General features: G+C 41.2%; 1 long non-coding RNA gene across 2 annotated transcripts; it reads right to left on the bottom strand.

The window, feature by feature from the left end:
- Positions 1-8,844: 8,844 nt before the first annotated feature.
- On the bottom strand, positions 8,845-13,799 carry LOC101784140. Of its 2 annotated transcripts, none has more exons than XR_002678727.1 (6): positions 13,640-13,799; positions 13,044-13,166; positions 12,852-12,952; positions 12,665-12,778; positions 10,310-11,487; positions 8,845-9,171 (listed from the first exon to the last, which is right to left on the bottom strand). It is a non-coding gene; the product is annotated as an uncharacterized LOC101784140 (long non-coding RNA). The 2 variants fall into 2 exon arrangements; XR_002678728.1 differs by having other exon boundaries at positions 10,351-11,487.
- Positions 13,800-15,819: the final 2,020 nt, after the last annotated feature.

The raw sequence follows: 15,819 nt of genomic DNA, 5'->3' as shown, positions 1-15,819 counted from the left end.
TTATGTAGCACTGTGAAGTTTGCTTTGTGGATTTTAGTCTCATGTATGTTCATATTAGTTTTCTTTTTGAGTGTGCCCTTTCCCTTCACGTGGCCCTCGTGGCGTGACACGGGGACCCCTATCGGACTAACTTCATCAATAAAGTCAACACAAAACTTAATGACCTCCTCTTTTCCATATCCTTTGGCGATGCTTCCTTCTGGATGGGCACGATTGTGAACGTACTTCTTTAGGACCAACATGAACCTCTCAAAAGGCCACATATTGTGCAAGTATATTGGACCCAGAATGGTTATCTCTTTAACAAGGTGAACCAAGAGATGAGTCATAATAATAAAGAAGGAAGGTGGAAAGACAATCTCAAAGCTGACAAGATATTGGACCACGTCATTCTGTAGCTTTATTAGATTGTTTGGATCAATTGCCTTCTGCAAAATTTTCATTGAGGAACGCACGTAGCTTTACGCTTGACAATCTCACATTCTCTGGTAGAATACCCCTCAGTGCAACCGGAAGCAACTGTGTCATCAGGACGTGATAGTCATATGACTTAGATTTGTGAATTTCTTCTCTTTCACATTTATTATTCCCTGTATATTAGATGAGTACGTGGACAGGACCTTCATACTATTCAAGCAAACAAATATGCTTTCTTTCTTCTCTTTGCTGAGAGTGTTGCTGGCAGGACATAAGTGGTGTTGTCCGTTCTCTCCCTTTTTCGGATGTAGGTCCTCTTGTTGTTTCGTATGTTTCAAGTCCTGCCTTGCTTCCAATGTATCGTTTGGCGCCCCATAAATATCAAGGAAGCCTAGCAGGTTCACGCAAAAATTCTTCTTCAGATGCATCATGTCAATTGTGTTGCAGACCTCTAGAACTTCCCAATAAGGTAGCTCCCAGAATATAGACTTCTTCTTCCACGTGGTTGCACGTCCATTATCGTCGTTGGAACAGGTTGGCTATGGGAACCTTTACCAAAGACTACCTTCACATTCTTTATCATAGAAAATACATGCTTTCCGTTATGGTGCAAAGGCTTAGCATGAGTGTCGGGCTTCCCTTTAGAATGCTTTCCTTTCTTTTTTAAAGGGTGATTTGCAAGAACATATCGACGATGGCCCATATACACCACCTTTTGATAGTGCTTCAAATACATGCTATCGGTTTCATCTAAACAGTAGGTGCATGCCCAATATCCCTTGTTCGTCTATCCTGATAGGTTACTAAGTGCAGGCTAATCATTGATGGTTACAAAAAGCAATGCTCTAAGAATGAAAGTCTCTTGTTTGTCCTCATCCCACACAGGTACACCTTCTTCTTTCCAAAGCAGTAAAAGTTCATCAACCAACGGTCTTAGGTACATGTCAATATCGTTGGCAGGTTGTTTTGGGCCTTGGATAAGGACTGGAATCATGATGAACTTCTGCTTCATGCACAACGAAGAAGAAAGGTTCAAGATACATAGGGTCACAGGCCATGTACTATGAGTAGTACCGAACTCACCAGTTGGATTCATTCCATCAGTGCTTAAACTAAACCTTATGTTCCTTGTGTCCTTCTCAAAGTCTGGGAATTATTTATCAATTTTTCTCCACTGGGAACCATCTGTGGGGTGTCTCAGCTTCTCATCTTGCTTACGTTCTTCTTTGGACCATCGCATCAACTTAGCATGCTCCTTATTTCTGAACAAGCACTTCAAAAGTGGTATTACAGGGTGTTGGCGCTAGAAATCGGTCAACCGAATCCTAGCGACCGACACACGACCCGGGAGAATCTGCTTAGCTCCTGTTCGGGTGAATGCCCTGGTGCGGTTCGCGCGGCGTGCCAGCCAATCTGACCTGTTGATTGGCAAGGAAGAATACGTGTCAGGTTCAGAGATCACGATCGGCTAAGTTTCCGATCTCGAAAGAGCTTATCAGCGAGTCGGCCGATTTGCTTTAACAAAGGAATCGACTATGAAGCAGCCAATCACTGTAGCCTTGTAGGCAGAAAACTACTAGAGTAATCGATACAAAGCTATAACAACAACACTAGGAACAGATCTAATCGGCAGTGGATGAATTTAATAGCAGATCGTAAAAAGAGCCGAAACTACCGATTCCTAGCTGGATAACTGGTGATAAAACTAGAAAAAACAGGCAAAATCCTATAATTCTAGCAAATATCGATAACTAGTGAATAAATCTAAACGAAACAACAGCGATGCGCCCGAAGTTAAAGCTTAGATATTACTCGATAAGCGGAACTTACAGAATCGGCCGGAGATCAAGATGATGCAGCCCTGCCAACCCGTACGAACTCGTGAAAAAGAGGAAAGTAATGGCGAAGTCGCCTGCTTGAAAGTAAGTACGAGGAAAAAGTAGTTTGTTGTATTGATTGATTGATTATTACAGATTTACAAAGGTAGCTATTTATAGCCCCGTACAGATATCTTCTTAACCGACTAGAATTCTATCCCTAATTCAAACAGAAAACGAATATCTACAAGCACGATTCGTGCTAGGTTGGTTACTCCACGCTTCGTGGGCTGACCTCCATCTTACCCTTCTACTCCTTTCCAAGCCCATACAGGCCCAATTAATCCATCCTCCTAATCGGCCGATTCCTCATCGGCAAAAGGCTACCGATTGGGACTCTGGTATATTCGACCTGAAACGAAACAGAAGTCACCGGCCGATCTCTCACTGTAGCACCACTTGGCCGATTCCCAACTGTGCTCCTCCGATTCCCTCTCTTCTTGGCGCCGATTCTACTAGTGACGAAATCTGGCGTCAACACAGGGAAAACCACATCACCTTTGCTGGAACTCTCTTCTTCACAGGCTGCCTCTCAACATCACCGGAGTCATCTCGCCTGATCTTATATTGCAACGCCTCGTAGACAGGACAAACATCCAAGTTCTTATATTTCTTGTCATGACAAAGGATACAATCATTAGGACATGCATGTATCTTTTGTACATCCAATCCTAGAGGGCAAACAACCTTTTTTCTTCATATGTGGATGAGGGAAGTTCGTTACCCTCAGGAAGCATTTTCTTTATGATTTTCAATAGCTCTTCAAATCCCTTATCGGTCACACCATTTGCTGCCTTCCACTGCAGCAATTCCAGTATGCTACCCAAGATCCTGTTTGCAATCGAGGTACAATAGCTTTTTAGATCCTCCAAAATCTTCTCAAACTTCTTTGTCTCCTTTGCATTTTTGGAGTCTTTCTTTGCATCTAGCAACACCTAACATAGTTCGTCAGTTGGTTCATCTTGTGCAAAATCTTCTTCAGCCTCGCCTATTTCAAAATCTGCAAAGGCACCGCCTTCAGCCCAATTGGCTGAAATGTTGTTATCATCATCATCATCTTCACCGTCTTATATTACAACTCCTCTTTTGCCGTGCTTGGTCCAAAGAATATAGTTTTCCATGAAACCCCAACGAAATATGTGGCCGTGTAGAGTTTTTGATTTAGAATAATCCTTGTTATTTTTGCACATTCTAAGTGGACAATACATGAAACCCTTTGGTGACTTGTTGGCCTCTGCCGTTTCGAGAAAAGTCTTTTGGCCATTAATAAAAGGCATGGAGCACCGGTCACCGTACATCCATTGCCAGTCCATCTGCAAAAAGTTTTTAATTTACTTCTCCATTTGTAAAGCAACAAACGCAAAAAAAAACTTTCTGAATAATATTGTTGACCTTTTATGGACCACTTTCGATGAGCTAATTAAATCTCTACAAATTGTGGGGAATTTTGGCAGCAACTCCCTTTGTCCCGAATCGTCATCAGCTTGAACTCAACTATGTTATTTATGTAAAGCAACAAAATTAGTTGATTATTTTTGTTTCAACATGGTACTTATGTTATTTATGTAAAGCAACCAAAGTAATTAACACAACACATATTTGTCAACATCCAATACAATTTTCTCAATATCGAACATACTTTCATAAGTAAAAAATCTACATTCTCCATGCATGTATAAATTGAAAAACTCTCCATTCATCCTCACTCTAAAAAAGCACAAATTTCTCTAGCTACAAAGCATAAAATATAGAATACTATTCATAAGAGGAGGCAGGATTAAATTGCTAACCTTTAGAACAATTAGAAGAGTGAAATCCCCACAAATCGTGGAAAAAATGGGCAGCATCATCGCGCATGAAGTGAAGAAGCCCGAGCTCTCGGTCAAATGGTTGAGCTTGGGCTCGGGGAGGAAGAAGGAGCTTATTTTATAGTGTGTACGTCAGTACTGGCTGGTGGCTCTAGCCGGTACTAAATTGTGACATTTAGTACCGGTTGAAGCTACCAGCCGGTACACACGTGCACGAACACCATTTTGTACCGGTTGAAGCTACCAGTCGAGTACTAATGGCTTCCAGGAAAATCTAGTTGTTGGCTATCCAGTCCCCGTGCCACCATTTAGTACCGGCTGAGGCTCCAATCTGATACTAGAGGGACTCTCGTGCACTGTACGTGACGACTGCTACTAACACTGATCATTATTACCGGATGAAATTCGTCCTGTACTGACGCTTGGACGAATGTCAGTTTTCAGTAGTGGAGACCCCCCGAGCCGCCCGATCACGGTGAGGACAATGCACCAAGACGAAGAACGTAACACTTGGAGGGGCAATTTCGTCCAAGCACAGAGGCGCCAGCTCGTCCCAACTCCCCGAGCAGCTCAGCTAGCTAGGTGGCAATAATGGTGGAATCATTGCCACAGGACCCTTGTTTCTTTCCCAGATGCCAAAGAGGAAGGGAGATCCCACTGCTGACGCCTGTGCACACGTGTGCATGACGTGTGCAGTGTGCTCCCATAGATCCTAGCTCCTGTGTAGACAGGTGATGCTAGGTGAGGTTGTTCGGATCTTTTTCCCTCTGGATTTGTCCTAAACATTAGTCATAGGAAGTGAAGTGGCATGAGCCGAAACTTTTGGGATTGTTTATCTTCTCTCACTGATGTCGACTGAAGTGAATCATACTAGGAATGTTGGTTTTGTACGCTCTGTTGCGTTGTATACTTTCATTTCTAATTAAAAACGTGGCAACAAATTATGTCTTTGGTCTAGTTCAAGGTATAAGATAGGTCTAAAAAATAACCGTGATTGTGTTCCACGAAATTGACATTAGTGATTTCTTAAGAACATGTTTTGCTGATTCCTACCACTAGCCGGAGAGAAAAGATTATCATTTCTCTATGGTCAAACCGATAAGGTGAGACGTGTGTATCATGTATCCATTTCTAATCCAACTAACAGCAGCTACAAGCCTACCATGACAGAAATATTTAAGACAAGTTCGAGTATACTCATACCATGGCAGTAGCCACAAAATAAATGGATAAAGAACGAGAAGGAAGACGGCGACGGCTACTGTCGCTTTCATAATAGGGTTCAGTGCTCATCCCACACACCTTTTGCATGTACTGACCACCGTAGCATCTTCTAGAAGCTAAGGTCTTTGACATAGGCTCTGGTTCTGATTGTATTTTCCACCGTCTTAAGATTGAGGCGGACCCGCATCAGCTTAGTTTTTGTTGTTGGCTGTTCAAATGGGCTATCAAGGTTGGTCTAGAGAAACACAAGGGGAAAGTTTTCAAAATCCAACATGATCTAAGATAGTGTTTGGCTCGTGTTAAGGTAACGTAAAAGCAAAAGGAATCATATTACAGTCTATTTGGTGGCGGAATGGGTAATTACCCTCTGTGTTTGGTTGCACTCTAATAACATAATCAGATTACAGTGTGGATGCTGCATCTGATTACTATAGGGGGAAGGGTAACAAGCTTGTATAGATATTATTTAGGTAAGAGATTCGATTACAATGTCAATTAATTACAAACCATCACAACCAAATATATGTATGCGTTACCATCAGTAATCAGATTACGTTAATTTTAGCTAACCAAACACACCACCTAAGTATTTTTAAATCACCCTTTGCTAGTTGTAGTAGAGTCTTACCAAGAAGATTTTTTTTTCCATTCACCATTGAGACTGATCCCATTCTTTCGAGTTTAGGTGCCATTGTCATCCTACGTGATTCTCCTACTCGAATGTTTATTTGAGTTGCAGCTTTTGAATTTTTTTTAAAAAAAATTTTGCTAGTTTTTTTTTGAAAAACCAACACTAACTTTTAGAATATGTGTTTAGCTTTCTGGATTCAAAAGCTACAAAAAGTTCAGAAAATTGAACTTTTCAACTTCTTGATTTTTTTGGAAGCAGCACGAGAAGTTTGCTATTGTTTGAGCTTTTGACTTTTCATGCTGAGAAGATACCGGGAAGCTCAAACAAACGGGACAATGTCTTCCTGTAGGTGCTTAACCGTAACGACTGAAATGTTTGTGGGCATCTGAAAACCTCCTGACTTGCCAGAGAACTTTTGCATTTCCGGCCAGAAAAGAATGGCTATCATCAAACAAAGAAAAAGAGAGGACATCAGGATATCGAGAAGAAACTAACATACACTAGCTGGAACACAAAAGGAGAACCGTCCATATATTGATTTGATTCCCATCAGGTACAAACCAGTTTAGTTATTGGGAGGGCCCGTGTGGTTGGAGGAGCATCTCGTCTCATCTTTCATTTCTTTTTTCCCGCCTGATTGGAGTGGTGCGCTCCCACACATGTACACTGGATAATGCTCTATATTCCCGTCGGTTTATCTGGTCGATATTTTTCTGCACGTCAGCGTCACTGCCTTTTAGTTTGAGAGAGAGAACTTGTATTTTTTTTTCAGATAAAGAGAGAGCTTGTAGTTATCTGTTCTTGTTGTGGTGTGCCACCGTCGTGCCATCATTTTTTTTTAGAAAATTTCTTTTTTCGAACGAATTTTTTTAAAAAAAATTCATGAGATGGGAATTTAATGTATGTGTTGACGGCAAACTTCGACGCGCCTGAAGACTCCCCGCGTGGGCCTGTGCTATAAATGCGGCCCAACCGAGAATCAGCAACAGGCATGCATGGCCAACCGCAACAGGCCGAGCGTCAGTCACGAATCAGCCCAACCAGCGTCAGTCACGAATCAGCCCAACCAGGTTCCGTCCAGGACATATATCATGTACAGCGTTATCAGGTGGTTCTTTTGATTTTGTTTCTTCTCTTTTAATTTCGTTTTCTTTTGTATTTCCTTCTTATTTTCTCTTCTTTATCCCTCTGTTTTGTTGTTTCTTCTTCGATCCTCCGTTCTTTTTCCCCCACGTCATTTTTTTCTTCCTTTTTTTCGGGTGGTGTCTTTTCTTTTCAATATTCCCGTTTCTTCTTTTCCATTCCTTTTTTTATTCTTTTTTCTCTTTTATTTCATTTGGTATGTTATGGTTCCTTTTTAGTATTTTTCTTTTTAGTTTTTTATTCATATTTCTTCCATCATTTTAATTTTAAATAATTGTAATTTTTTTTCTCATTTGTCCTTTTCTTTTCCTTTCTCTTTTTTTTCTTTATGTACTAATATATTCACCACGTATATATATATTATTTGCATATAAGACCATCCTATTGCTTTTGTTTCTTTATCTTTTTATTTGTGGCATATTATGGTTTTTCTATATTTTTTGTTCTTGTTTTATACATCTTTATTCCCTTATTTTCTCTTTTAGAGGATTATAAACTTTTGACAGTATTTAGCTTTGTTGTGTGAATATTTATAGTTTTCTCAGAGCATAGAGTTGTTTTATATTTCATAAGTTATACAAGTTGTCGTAAGTTTATAATTTTTTTAGAGGTAAATATTTTTGCCTTTTTGGTTCATATAATTTGTTCAATACGTATAGTTGATTTGTTCCTATGTTGGTATAATTTGTTCGAGGAGTACAAATCATTGTTCCGTGAATTTATTGATTTTGTTCAATACGTACATTGATTTTGTTCTAGAAGTTCGTAAAATTTGTTTAAAGAGTACAAATCTTTTGTTCTATGAGTTTGTATAATTTGTTCTAAAAGTATAATTTTTTATTCGGTGAATTTGTATAACTGTTCTATACATATAATTCTTTTGTCCACACCGTATGCTATATTTTGTTCGTCATGTTTAACTATTCATTCGCAGAAAAATAAGTTCAATTATTTGTTCGCAATAGTTAAATGTAATTATTTAATATTTAAAAAATATTTTTTAAAAATATAATCCAAATATTGTTGAGTGGGGTCTTATTTTGAAAGTTTTGTCATAACAAATATAATGGTGCAATCAAAATTTAATTTGGATGCTTGATTTAATATTTATATTTTTTTAATTTTGAATTTGCATGCATTTGAGTTACGTCATCATCCCTTTTTTACAGGCACCCATGCAGTCTCTCTCCGTCTTGTTTAAACATGCATGCACCGAGCCTTAAAAGTTTAATAAAGGTGCACTAAATAAATCATTAATTGGGCTGACATGACATGCAGCCCATTGCAATCTGATTGCTGCTAGCCCATTGCAATCATTAATTATCACCTTTTGCGACAGCTAACCGCACCCTGTTCACGGTCCGGTTCGTGTCGCAAACCGCAGTTCATGGTCCGGTTCCGGTTTGCAGGTTTCTGGTTTGTTTCCGAACCAAACCAAGAGGGAGCTTGCCGGTCCAGGTGGGGCTGGTTCTTGCTGGTCCGGGTGGAGCTGGTTTTGTACGGGTTGCTAGCCGGTGGAAAGTACCGCTAGTACGGGTTGGGCTGGCTGGTTTGAACGGGTTTATGTTGGTTTAGTTCTGGAGATGTGGAATGACCACACAATGATACAATGCTGGTACTGCTAACTCTACACGTGCCGAATTAATCAAGCGCGTACTGTTGGCTACACACAAGGAACGTACAAAATTGAAGCTATGTAATATACCAGGTGTTTTTGACAAATATAATTTATGAAGAAATTCCAAATTATGAACATGGCTTTGAGCTCTCCAAAAACATCTAGAATTCATTGCCTAAAATGGTACATTTTTTGTAGAAATTCTCTAAAATACATATGTCTGTGCAGGAAGACTAGGGCAGCTGCTTTACAACTGCAGCTATACACTATCATGAATAAACAAAAAGCAAAAAAGAAATGAATTGGCCGAGCAGCTCGTGATTAACATTAAAATGAGATCCAAGAAAACGTCAAACTGATAGACCAAGCCAGATGTTGCAGCCTTTGGTTTGGCAACACCATGAATTTTTGACATACTTGAATGAAAATATTATGCTTCCAAGTCAGTCAAATCTGAGGAAAACAGGGAAAAGAAATTTAGATAGCATAATTACTCTAAACTATTAAAGATGATGACAAAAGGAAAGACACAGAACAATAAAATACTGACAAACAGTCTAACCTTCATCTACTGGGTTAGCGCAACGAAACTGGTACATGTAAGAGAATGTTCCCTCTTAACAGGTAACACAGGAAAATAATCTCATATCAAAATTAAAATTGCATTTGCAGGATTGTTCTTTGAAAATGAGTCATGTAGCACTTACTAGTTCATTGGGAGAGATGCATGTCTACACAATTTCTATGCAATGAACAATTTCTCCCTTTTTTTGTAAATCAGTCAACAATTTCAACTTTCAGCAATCAGCATCAGCAGGCACAGAATAAAAATTGCAGATAAAAGAGGCCAAATATAGACACTGCCTGATAAATGCTTCACCATCCAGTATAGCCTAGTTATTGAGTTAACTGCAGCAGGTGCTTTCAAAGATTGCTCTTCAATTTCCACATCAGCATCCAATAAAATCTGACGTAGAGAATCATTTGATGGATAAGATGGAGCCTGACTAATCAGATGTGCATGATAATTATCAGTACTGTCTAATCCAACTGCAGCAAATTTATGATGTAATGCATGAATCTGATATGCTAATTATCAGGCTCAGGTTCGATTTGCTGTCGAATCTGATATACTAGTTATCCTGTCTAAACTCTGCACTAAGCCAAGACATTCAAAGCACCAGGGATGCTACTTTTGTTGAAGCTGGATGTAACACCAACATTTGAAAAAATTTGCACAAACTGATTCGGTAGGAAGCACTATTGAGTTGGAACAAGTACATGCATAGAAAGATCCATCATGAAACGGATCGTAGCCAATCTACTATGGAAGTTACCCCAAGGACGAATTAATCATTTGTGATTCCTACATGACAAGAAACTACCACAAGAACGAATCGATCCAACGGATTGTAGGCAATGCCCGTAGAACTGTACCTTCTTTGGTCTTTGCAAACTATCCTAATCCCGATCTGAACATTTCAACTCGAGTTCAACTACCGTTCAAGGCTACAGACAACCCACGAAACAAGGAGCAAATAAGAGCAAGATAGAATCGAGCCCAGAGAAAGATTAAGACATAGGAGGTGACCTGCTTGTTCAGTTCAGTCGGATCGAGAGCTGAGAGAGAACCTTGAAAGCTTCAGATGTTAGCGTCGAGATCCGTTGCGAGACGCTAGGGTGAGTCCTCGTCCACCTAGCGAGACAGGAAACCTCCGCCACTACTCTCGTGATGCTTCGGCCGCCTGCGCCCCACTCCATCTCAAGCCTCGAGCCATGCCGTCACGCGGCCGCTTCGCCACCGCCGCCGCCGCCGCCGCCGGGTTTTCCGGGTAGAACCCGCAAACCGACAATTTTCTCCTTATTTTGTCCGGGTTCAGAGCGGTCCGAACCCAAACCATGTCAGGCACCAGGATGACGGTTCCATCCGGACCGGGTACGGTCCGGCAGTCGGTTTTTTTTCAAACCGATGAGCAGGGCTACTACTATTACCACACGTTGGTCCGAAGCTGTGTGTATGAGTCGTCTTGTCTCAAAGTCCTAGATTTTAAGTTGAATGGAAGGTGTTTAGGTAGGATCGCAATCGGCAGGATCATCATGAAAAATACGCAACCAAGCGCACCGATTCTGATTGTGAAGTTTCAAGATCGGATGGCATAATTGAGATATTGACAACCATCGTATCGAAATATTTGTCGTTGTTGACTTTTTCATGCAACGTTTGACCGTTCATTTTATTCAAAAATTTATTGCAAATGTAAAAAAGATAAGTCATGCTTAAAATAAGAGTAAGCCACAAATAAAATAAATGACACATATAATATTTTTAATAAGATGAATAGTCGAGCGTCGTGACCAAAAGTCAACAACGACAAATATTTTGATACGGAGGTGGTATAATCATCACCAAGATGAAGCTAAAGACCTCTTTTTTTTCTTTTGCGGGGAACGTTGCCCTTTGTCTCAGGCGACAGTTGCGTGTTGATTATGGCCTAAACTAGGCAGAAGATTACAAGCATTGTTCCTACAAAGTGAATCCTTGGTAGCTAATTCCACAACTCAGTCCGGATCTCGTTAACCCAGGTACACACGCGACTCCCCGGTGAGGACTTTTAAGCACAACAGCGTGCTAACAAGTTTGCCTCAAGCTTAACAAAAGAGGAGATTACATAAGTAAAGGATCTACTAATCATTTGAATCTCCTGCCATAAACCCGCAACACAGGATCTTGGTCCGGTTGACGATTACCTTGGGTCCTTGGCCAAAGTCCTGTATACCCAGAATCTTGTTTAAATGTTTTTTTTTCTAATGAGTAAGATCAGCAAAAAAAAAATAAACAAAAGAGTGACTGACACAAACTAGTTGTAGTTGTAACTTGTAAAATGATTCTCAGCACTCTAATGCATGCATGATGTAGGATGGGCCGTATTTATCTTCCTCAGCACTCTAATGTTTAAATGTTTTTTTCTAATGAGTAAGATCAGGAAAAAAAAAGAGTGACTGTGAGACAAACTAGTTGTAGTTGTAACTTGTAAAACGATTCTCAGCACTCTAATGCATGCATGATGTAGGATGGGCCGTATTTATCTTCCTCAGCCTGGAAGCCCAACCTTTCGCCCGGGGCCCAGACAGCCCGCAAGAGACGGCCCGATTTGCTGCGCGGCAGCTAAAAAGTTACTGATGACTGTGTTTTCCAAAATATGGGATTGATTATAGTCTAAAATCTATATACATCAAAAAGGTTAATTAATAGATAAAGTGGGGCTTCTAGAATGTGGATGGTAGCCAGACGAATATTTATATTTATATTATGCACTCAAGAGAGAGAGAGAGAGAGAGATGAGATTTGGAGGGCTCAGATAATCAGATTTTGATAATATTGGTGTGTTGGGATTCTTTGCAGATGAATTATCTCTTTGTAAGGTGGCTATTTTAAAAATGTTCAAATGTGTGCCCTTTTAAGTTTCCTTATAATCTAGTCCGTTTAAACTAAATCCAACGGACCGTGTTGCGAGTTTGAATGATAGCACCTGGAGATGTATCAGCACCAGATTGTCCCCTAGTTAAGAATAGTTTTTCGAGTTTTCACTACAAACTGCAGGTCAAGTAAAATACTCCCTACATTCCAAATTATAAGTCATTCCAATCAAATTATAAGTCATTCCAAGAATCTTGGAGAGTCAAAGCATCTCAAGTTTGACCAAAATTATAGAAAAAATTATAAAGATTTATGACATCAAATAGGTATACTACGAACATATAATTGATGAAGAACATAATGATACTTAGTTGACATCATAAATATTATTATATTATCATATAAATTTGGTCAAACTTGATATACTTTAACTCTCCAAGATTCTTGGAATAACTTATAATTTGGAATGGAGGGAGTAGCTTGCAACTTCAGAAATAATATACAGGGCATTAGGTTTTAAAAGCTCACCGTAAATCCCAGATTCTCACAGTACCATCCTCAGAACCAGAGTGCATCCAATTGCCATCACAATGGAATACCCACGGCCATCACATTACTAGTATGCGAATCATAGCTAATTACCTGCTAGGTGTATTCTCATCAAATAAGGAAAAGGAACATGATGACGCTTGTTGTTGAAAACATGTAAGCGTACCGGTTGAGGGCTATTTGAGTTGACGTCAAAAGGCGGATATGAGGATTGCCAGCAGCAGCTAAAAATCTCTTGTCTGGGGTTATCTCAAGGCGATTAACTTGCTGCAGACAACATATTACAGAAGACAAACAGCATGTAAGATTTCTGCTAAACTAGATAGCTCTATTCTTGATGCCAGTAGTCAATACTTACAGAGTCAGGGTATTGAATCGTGCAGTAATAGCGACCACTCTTGGCTTCCCAAAATCTGATTGTGTGATCATAACTTGCGGTTGCTAGGATGACAGAAGGTTGCGCCATTTTGCAGCATATAGCCTGCCATACATCAACACGTGCTCTCAAACTGAAAATTATAGACATGGAAAAATGGCTCGAACAAATGCACAAGCTTTGGCGCTACACTTCACAAAGAAACCATTTTTTTCCCTACGATTGAGCATTTGTTCCTGCCCTTATAGATCCAATGAGCCACTAATCTGAACATGTTTTTTTACCAAATTAAACATAAATACTTAGAAGCCACGGCGATGTAAGTAGCCCGCTGATTTTAAATGCTTCGAGAGATTTGAACAGAAGTGGCGAGTGGCGGTGCGTCAACCAGCCTAGCCTCAAGGGACACCGGGCGGCACCAGTACCACTCGGCTGGTCGCTAGCTTTCCGAGAGATGCAGAGATCGGGGGCAGGCTAAATGAAGCCGGCGGCGGCGAAAGTTGACGGCGGCACGAGGGGATCTAGGTTGCCGCCGCCGAAGGAGGTGGGAGAGCAACGGGACGTGGAGGAAGGGTTACCTGATGGACAGGGGATACACCAGGAACCAGGACGAGGCGACCCGGCGACGGCGGCGGCGGCGGCCGGCAAGCGCCCGGCGGCAGAGGAAACGCCGGGTCGCACGCGTGAAGACGGTCTCGATGGGCTTCTGGGGACTAAGGCTTGGTTGGATTCGCAGATTCCAATTGGATATGGGCCCTAAACAAGCTCAACTATAAGAATTTTTATATTTTTATATATTTCTTTTACGATTTTGCAGAAATAAATAGTCGAACAAAAAATTTTGCAAAAATGGACGTATGACCAAACGGCGGAAGGCGCTTATCGCAGAATGAAATGGCGGTAAGGGTCGTTACCGCCCCCCATCCGGCGGGCCGCCCACGGGTTCGAATTGCGCAGGTTTCGAGGAACCGTTGCCGTTTCATCTGGCGGTAAGAGAGCTCCGCCAATTCAAACGGCGGAAAGCACTCCCTTCCGCTGGCTCATCCGGTGGGGCCTCCCCTTATATAAGCGGCGCGCGGCCGCTCCCACCCACGCGCCAGCAAAAGGAGCCAGCAGGGGAGGGAGGGAGACCGAAGGAAGGCAGGGAGAGGAGAGGGGAGGAGAGGAGGGGAGAGGAAAAGAGAGGGGAGGAGGAGGAGGAAGGGAGGGAGGGAAGGGATTGAAGTTTCAGTAGTCGTTTTATTTCAAATATTTTTTTATATCTCGTAGTTTAGTTAGCGTAGATAGTGTAGTGGATGGATGTAGTAGTACATAGATCAGTAGTTAGTTTAGTGGATCTGAGACTTAGAAAAATCTAGCGGATTTTAGACATAGGGAAATGTAGCTTAGTCAGTATAGTGGATTTAGCTTAAGTATTTAGTTCACATTAAATTTTATTTGTTTATTTATGTTCATTAAATTTATATGAATATTATTTGCATTGCTAGGGTCACATGTTGTTTAGGTATTGACACTGTATTTGTTATAGGGGTAGTTGGAATTATTAGATTTAGTGAGAACCTTTGTGCTTGTCGCGTATAATGTCCCAGGTAGATGCTTATGATAAATTTAGTTCGTAAGGTTGGTTTGTTCAAATCTATGGCTTCTAAGTATGATGTCCCGGGTAGATGCCTAGATTTAGTTCGTAATCTACGGTGTGTGATATCCGCTGTGTGAGAAATAATTGCCCGTTCAGGGTGCACGCATATAAGGGAAAATGGAAGGATTACTGGGAGGTGACTAGAGTGGTTAAGCATCAATGCTTGCTGGCTGAATTGGAAGGAACACACCGCAACCTCACTGTTGATTTTGTTTCTCAATACATGTATCCTCAGATAGTGCAGAATCCTAGCTTCGAGCCCAAGTCCATTGTTTGTGCCATAGAGGAGAAATTCAAGTACAAGATTAGCTACAACAAAGCTTACCGAGCAAAGCAGAAGGCGCTGGGATGAAGTGGGGTACATTCGAATCATCTATGACAACTTCCCTGTCTTGTTGCACACCATATGTCAGAGGAATCCAAGAACCTTCTACGGCGTGGAAACCTATCCGTGTGCTCAGTTTCCAGGCAAATTGGTCATGCAGCGGTCATTCCTGGCGTTGGGTCCTTGCATTGAGGCTTTCCAGCGATGTCGACCAGTCATTTGCATTGATGACACATTTCTGACTGGAAGGTATAAAGGAACAACATTGACAGCTATTGGGTCCGACAGCAACAATCAGGTGTTGCCGCTTGCGATCGCATTTGTGGAGAAGAAGTCTGGAGATAGCTGGTATTGGTCCCTGGAGAGGGTGAAGAACATGATTGTGAAGGACGTGGAGGGGGTTTGTCTCATTCATGATCGGCACAAAGACATTCTACAAGCAATCGAAGACCTACAAAATGGAAGTTAGGATCATTTTAGGGTGGCGATATGGCCGGACTTGAAGAGTAGGTGGTGCATGAGGCATATGGATGCAAACTTTCATAAGCAATTCAAAAACAAGACACTTATGACATTGTTCAAGCGTCTATGCAGTTAGAATTAGGAGAGGAAATTCAACCTCCTGTGGAAGAAACTTGACGACCTTACAAAGAAACAATGCGAAGACCTAGCCAAGAGGCCGGTCGACAGCGAGACCGACCACCCTGTGTCTCTGGAGAACGTCGGGCTTGATGCTCCAAGTATCAGGCGAAGATGGGGAAGATCCATCAAAAGCTTCTCACGGTGTATTGAGC

Source organism: Setaria italica, chromosome VIII, assembly GCF_000263155.2.
Source record: "Setaria italica strain Yugu1 chromosome VIII, Setaria_italica_v2.0, whole genome shotgun sequence".
NCBI lineage: Eukaryota > Viridiplantae > Streptophyta > Magnoliopsida > Poales > Poaceae > Setaria > Setaria italica.
The sequence above is the reverse complement of the archived record's forward strand: the minus strand, read 5'-3'. Positions and strand labels throughout refer to the sequence as shown.